The following is a 7677-nucleotide window of genomic DNA, read 5'->3' as shown; positions in this document are numbered from 1 at the left end:
ATGGAACAACATAGATAATCCTTAATTTGTCACGTGCAAACATGCGGTTCATGGAGTAACTAGCTAATATCTATGTATGTATACATGTATGCCTGAATGTAGATATGCATGAATATAAGTATGTATGTGTGTATATTTATTTATATTTATATATTTATATATACACGCATATGTGTATGTATATATGTATATCTATATCTATCTATGTACCTATCTGTCTGTCTCTGCGCCTGTCAGTCTTTATGCATATATGTATGTACGTAGGGTGACAGTATGTGGTTATTTTAAATAGAGAAGAAAATGGATGCTCTGAAAGTTTGAAGATAAAAACTTAATGTACAAAATATGATATTGATGTCAACAGAAGAGCTAGTTATTGATTATTATAGATAATAGAAAGGTAGGCAATAAATGGAACGTTCATTTTCTTTTATTAATTCAAATTATCTATATAAATGTAAACGGAATTAATTAAATGAAAATGAAATTAATAGAAATAAATTAAATATAGATGTAATTAAAATACAATTAAATATCTATATTTAAACGCGTAGGATACGTCTTCCATTGATTCCGTTTCTATATTTATCTACTGTTATTTAAATGGTCCGTTACTACATCAACACAAAGGAAAAGTTATAAATGCGGTTGGAGATTCCTAGAATATGTAACCATATATTCCTTAAAAGTTATTTGTCTATACATGGGAAATCATATTTGCTGTAGATGTAATATGAATTTTCTTATGGTCATAATTATTTGTCCAGTCTAGTTTTCTCTAATCCTAAACAAACTATTACATAAATTAGTTTTCCAGTTGTGCAGGTAACACTACTCCTTTCTTTGAAGCATTGTTCTTATCTAAAATAGAATATATTTCTATGTATGAATGTATGTATGTATGTATGAATATATATATATGCGTATAGTTGCGTTTGTACTTGTGCCTATATATATATATATATGTATATATATATATATATATATATATATATATATATATATATATATATATATATATATATATATATATATATATATATATGAGAGCTATTGGTATCCAGAAGACCCAATGTGGCAGGTAAGGCTATGTAAGTGACATGGAAGGACCGTAGTTAAACTCTCGGTTTGATAATAATATGAATGAGGTGTCTTATGCGGGTCTTGCATAAGCATGTATATGTTAAATAAAATGAGACAACAAAGCCAAGTCTGTGGAATTTGCAGGACATTTATCGAAAACGTTAATCTTACAGGCTGTTTCTGGGATATTAGGGATATTTCAGGGATATCACTTCATCACAAACAATGTGAGATGGTTAAAGAGAGGGAAATAGTAGAGTTCAATATAAGGAGTTATTTTGGAAAATAATATAAATAAGTGGTATAAAGGGAGATAAGTGTATAAAAGTAAAACTAAAACATATGTAGGATGTTATAGTTGCAGTTCCATTATCCAAGGACATAACTATTCCTTCACAGAAAACTTTTCTCTTACTCCTACTCACCAAAACTAATGACCTCATCCGATGAATGCGTTGGAAAGCTTTCTTCCACGACAACTGTAACAACGAGAGTGATAATAGCACCAACTCATACAATCTTCGATCCTATAAACCTTCTCCAGACAATCCCCAACGCGACAAATTCGAAGCAGATATACTTCATATCAGGAACATTGAATTCTCTAAATATAAATCCACCCTTCCAAAAACAACTTTCCCATACTATCAAACGGATTACTTCATCACCTAAATTGCATGTCTTTTCAAATAAAACGGAAAATATAATTCATATTTCTATCGAAGAATACACTAAATTCATCAAGAAGAAACTATACAAGTCTTATAAGCTGGCACCGACATCTGTCCTTGACGATATAAACAACAACCAATACACGTGGACGATCGCATAGAGCCCTAGTGCCCTACATTTCCACACTTCAACCATAAGTATTTAAACATTAATTCTAATCACCACAAATCCACATTTGGTAATATAATTAAGGGTATCTCGGTTTGTATATCTGACCTCTCATCCACTGAGAAAACATTCAATAACCACGCCCCATATTACAACCATGCCCTCGCTGCCAGCAACGTCTCCCAAAAACAACAAAAAAAGCATTTCTAATACTAGGCTTAAGCAATATATATCTGAAATCATATCATAACAACATGCCAACCATCAGAACCACAACAGACCACACATTATACTAGAACTCTAAGAGAACCCACACTAAGACAACTTAGACCCTACACGCACACATATAACACCAGGTCAAAAGCTAAAACAGCTGACAATAACGGGCGATATTACCCACCTCTAATTTCTGAAAGTAATTAATTACACTACCGCTAAGCAACTCTTCTTTATTGGATAGTTTGCTTACCACATTTGACAGCTAGTTTTCTAGGACATGCCGTTGTTTCTGGCAATTGCTCATCATTTCATATCAGTGATGACTTCCGTACTTCGGTTCTGTGCTTTAACAACTCAGCTAAGATCTGATCGAGACCAGAAAATTTCTGTTTTTCTGTTCCTTTATACTTGCATTAACTTTTCCCACGTTACTCCCTTCTATAACTAATGTGGTTCATGTGGTTTGCTCTCAGCTTTGAGCAGCGCAGCTGGAAGTGTTTGGGTCAGTGATCCTATGAGAATGTCCCACCCAACGGCTAAACTGTTCTTCAGCTGCCAAATGCCGTTTCGTATTCTTGGTTTTTTTAATAGCATATTTAGTGATACTCGATACACGACGAGTTCTTTAAAGATTTTGCAATTTCTTCATTACAGCTTCTTCCGTATGCTTCATCTCCTTTCTTTTCAAATCTGGTCTTCTTTCTGTTCTACTGATTCTTTTTCCTTTGTGATCCAACAATTGATATTGTTCTACAACACTTTTTCACTCTTTATTTCTCTTAAATCTAGCTTAAATCTTCTGCTCCTTCATATTCTTTCCCTGGTCAATCATTGTCCTTACTTCTTCTTTCTCTCATCCGTTTAATCATTTCCCAAAAAAAAAAACACCTCTCTGACTGCTTCTCTAAAATTTACCGGTTCTCCAACATTAAACATCTGTTGCAGACTCTCGGACACATTTGTCAACGTCAGTTGCAACTAGGTATTGATGTTGCCGTTCATCATTTTATTTTTTATAGGGTATGACTTGATCTGTACCTTGTTGATTCTTTTTCAGTCAAGGAGTGGACGCAATAGCACCCACACATGATGGTACGTGTGCGAACACACACACACACACACACAAACTCTCTCTCTCTCTCTCACACACACACACACACACACATGCTCACACACTGACTCACTCAAGCACAAGCAGAGCAGAATGCAACGTTTGCCAAACCTTTACTCACAGGTTTTTCTCCTTCGCTCAGGGCTAGCCTTGGGCTAAACGATAACATCAACAACAACAACAACAAAAATAACTTACTAAATATGTACTAAACAGTAGTGCTATGTGTAAATTGATATGAATTCTTCGTCAATCTATGATGATGATGATGAGAATGTTGATAACAACAACAGCAACAATAATGATAGTAATAATAATGATTAAAATGACTAAAGGAGGAAGTAAAATGATTTCCTTTCACTTCTTCGTTTCCTCGTTATTTTTTGTTGGCCCTTTTCTTCAATTTTCTTCTCTTTATCGTTATATTGTTTTTCTTTCTGTCTTTCTTCCTTTCTATCTTTCTTCTTTTGCACAAGAATTACTTTTCCTACGTTCGTCTCATTATTAGTTGGAGTAATGTAATTTATTTGGGGGAAATAAATTAAGTCGAAGGCGCCAATTTCTCACCTCCCATCCCAAAACGAATATTTGTGAGAGAAAAAAAAAGGAAAAGAATAAAAGAAAAAAAAGAAACGAAAAGAAGAACAAAAAATAAAGAAATACTACTCTTGCCCACATATATACATCCTTGCATATATATATATATATATATATATAATTATACAGAAACACATTTACATGTATACATGCGTACATACATCAGATACGTGCATACAAATATTCACCCATGCATTCATACATGTGTGTGAATGCGCGTGCGCGCACACACAGAAACACATATACATACACAAACGCACACACATATATGTATGTATATATATTCGTAGAAGAAATTTCCAGTTTTTTTTCTTTTTTATTTCTTAGTCTGTTTCCTCTCTGTACTGTTTTCGTTTTTACATTACCGTTCATGAATAGATGGGATTTGTTTTGGTTAGAATCGATCCCCAGTTCAACTCTATTCGATCAGACTTTGAACCATGTGATAATATAGTGCTGTGGTAGTTAAATTATTATTATTATTATTATTATTATTATTATTATTATTATTATTATTATTATTATTATTATTATTATTGTCATACACACAACAGATTAGACTGTTGGAATAGAAAACGTCCAAACATCGGGCTACAAGAAGTAACCTTAGATGCCAAGAACCCTCCTAAGTATCCTAGCTGTCCCTAATAACACTGTCAATCTGAATGTTAAAGTACCACAACATCTTATATTTCTTACTTTCTAGTACATTACTATGTTCATGTTCATACCGTTTATCAGCATGTCCAAATCACAGCTTTCTACAAAGCTCTCAGTGGATTGCTCTCCCTAGATTCTCATGTCTTTTCTTGTATTTTTTCTGTGCCAACATGCTACATTCATTTACTCTATGAGTAACGCTTTCCTCTTGTGATTTGCTTAATCTACATTGGGAATCTACGTGGTTTTTGTCTATCTTGGCAGTTATCCAATTAGTCCTTAATGCTTGATCTTGTACTAACATCTTGTACTAACAAACTCTGTCTCCATTTTCAGTTTTCCTTTCTGCAGTGATAACCATGTCTCACTACTAGTATTTGCTGCAACTATCTTTGGAAATCGACCATGCAATGCCTTCTGCCAGTCAGATAATTTCATTTCTTTTTTCTGGTTTTTCACTTCGTTTGCGATTTTGGTTTCCTATGTCTTAATAAACTTCCTTCACTATTACCTACGTAGGAGTCGATATATACTCTATCTAACTCTACGCAGTCTTCTACCGATATTAATCTTCTTCCTCCTTCCTTTCTAGGTAGGTATTATCTTATTACGTCTGTCACTGGGTGGAGTCCTCCTGTTGTTTCTCCATCAGATTACAACACGCGAGCTCTGAGCTTCTCGTAGGTCTTTGTAATGGCAAGAACTACTTCTAGAAAGCCATATTCTCGAAGTATCTTTAACATTTTGCAACGATCGATGCTACACAAGGGAGTCTAAATGTGGAATGGTAGCAACATATGATAAATGAATGCCTTTATGGAAAGCTGCCGAAGTTAGCGAGAAGATCAGGCAAAGACGGCTGCGACTATCTGGTCACTGCGTGCACCATCCTCAACAGGAAGTACCCAAATTATTCTTGTTGAATTCAGTCTATGGTGGCGCGAGACGAGGAAAACATCGCCACACTGACATCGACAGACGCTGGCCCGGAATATATTCAGGACCTCGAGGTTGTAATGATGGACTGAGAAGTGTGTCGGGTGGACTTTGTTGCTGCGGCCCGGATTGGAACTCGGCCATAATATAAAAATAATAAGATATGATTTGAAAGGGAGTCGACTGTTGTTTTTAGTAACTTATGTAACCTCGTGGAAGCACCCTCATTGACTCAAACGGGTTTGAGTAAAAGGAATAGTTTCACGGCTGTGAAAAATAAACAAATAATTTATCCCGACGTTCTTCCGTTTCAATAACTTTGGTAGAATCCTGTAGGTAAAGGAATATTAGCAAAGCCAAGTCTCGTATTATACATGTACTTAATTTACCGATGAGAAAAAATAAAAGGCAAAATCCGGGAACTGAACACGGAATGTAAAGAGACGTAACTATATTATCCGCAAGATAATGAAATTATGTTGAGCTCTTTTCTCATTGCGGAAGCAATTGCTTTCCGTATTTCAATAATGACACGTAAAACAGAGTCACATCAAAACAAGAGTCGAGGTTTTGAACCTGCAATTAAAACCAAATCAGCTGACGCAAGTTCAAATTTCCTCTCATAATTGCCCGTAATTGTAAACTGTTCATCACGATATTCAACGAACGCACAAAATGTTTTTTCTTTGATAGCACACTAACGATTCTTTTCTATGGCTTCTCAACTTGTAATATGCAGCGGCAAAATTTTTCCTGTAATCATGCACGCTTGTCTTTAAGAATTAAAAGACCTAATATCAGATTGTAGATACGATATACGAGCGTTTGACTCCAGGCTCTCACAGCTGGAATGTTGTCGACCATAGGTTTACCCAGCAAGAGAGAACCACCGCCATCACCAGCAGCAGCAGCAGCAGCAGCAGCGCAGCAGCAGCAGCAGCACTACTACTACTACTACTACTACTACTGCTACTGCTGCTGCTGCTGTTGTATGGTATATTTGATGCGTTCATATACACTACCGTCAGAAATTAATTAGCACCCTTGATTTGCTCTTCACTCAAGGTATGTGCTGTCACCTAGTGGCCATATCTCGAACTATTGCTTTGTTGCGAGTTCACTGTTGCGCAGAACGATGACGTAACTTTGTTTGCAGAGCAGTTTGAGAGTCTACAGCCTTATGATGTTGACATAGCAGTGCAACAACAACTTGGAGTGCGGATGCAGACAAATCTTCCTTTGTTTAATAGATATAGGTAGCGCCTCGCAAGGACCGAAATCACACCATACTAAGTTTTCTCATCGCGTAAGACGTTTTGAACAGCTCATAGGTTAATTGATTTAACCTATTTAATGTAGAAATTTGAGAAGTGCTAATTAATTTCTGACGCAAGTGTATATGTAGATTTCGGCAAATCTTTAGCATTCTCAGTTGAAATCTTATATATATTGATATTTTGGGGAAAGAGAAAGAAATAAGAGGAGAGAGGGAGAGTGGGAGAGGGAAAGAGAAAAAGTGGGAGAAAGAATAAGAGTGAGAGAGAGAGAGAAGAAGAAGAAGAAGAGAGAGAGCGAGAACAAAAGACATAATCGAGGATAACGGAATTGATGGTGTGGTGTTTACTTTCTTAATTTATCAAACTCCAGTATTGTCTCCTACCAGAGATGTTATTTAAAAAAAGGGTCGCAGTACAAGCACCTGTTTTCTGGTTCAGTCCCAACGTGAGTGACATCTTGGGAAAATGTCCTCTACCATAGATTCGGGATGATAAATTCTTTAAGGGTTGAGTATAAATATTCAGCCCTCATGTGATGGATGGGGATAGGGCAAACGCCCTTAAAAACATACATGCCTAAATGTATACATACAGAAATGTGCACATATATAAATTCATAAATGCATACATACATATTTCTTTACTGCCCACAAGGGGCTAAACATAGAGGGGACAAACAAGGGGACAGACAAAGGGATTAAGTCGATTACATCGACCCCAGTGCGAAACTGGTGCTCTATTTATCGACCCCGAAAGGATGAAAGGCAAAGTCGACCTCGGCGGAATTTGAACTCACAACGTAACAACAGACGAAATACCGCTAAGCATTTTGCCCGACACGCTAACGTTTCTGCCAGCTCGCCGCCTATACATACATGCATATACACACACACATATATAGGCACACATATACATATATAAGTATGCTTATTACACAGATAAACACACGTGTGT

The 7677-nt window shown here is 36.0% G+C and overlaps 1 long non-coding RNA gene across 1 annotated transcript; it reads right to left on the bottom strand.

The window, feature by feature from the left end:
* Positions 1–671: 671 nt before the first annotated feature.
* On the bottom strand, positions 672–7156 carry LOC118761835. Its single transcript, XR_004997673.1, has 3 exons — positions 7146–7156; positions 4398–4503; positions 672–681 (listed from the first exon to the last, which is right to left on the bottom strand). It is a non-coding gene; the product is annotated as an uncharacterized LOC118761835 (long non-coding RNA).
* Positions 7157–7677: the final 521 nt, after the last annotated feature.

The sequence above is a fragment of the Octopus sinensis genome, unplaced genomic scaffold, assembly GCF_006345805.1.
Source record: "Octopus sinensis unplaced genomic scaffold, ASM634580v1 Contig17850, whole genome shotgun sequence".
NCBI lineage: Eukaryota > Metazoa > Mollusca > Cephalopoda > Octopoda > Octopodidae > Octopus > Octopus sinensis.
This window is presented reverse-complemented; position numbering and strand designations above follow the sequence as displayed.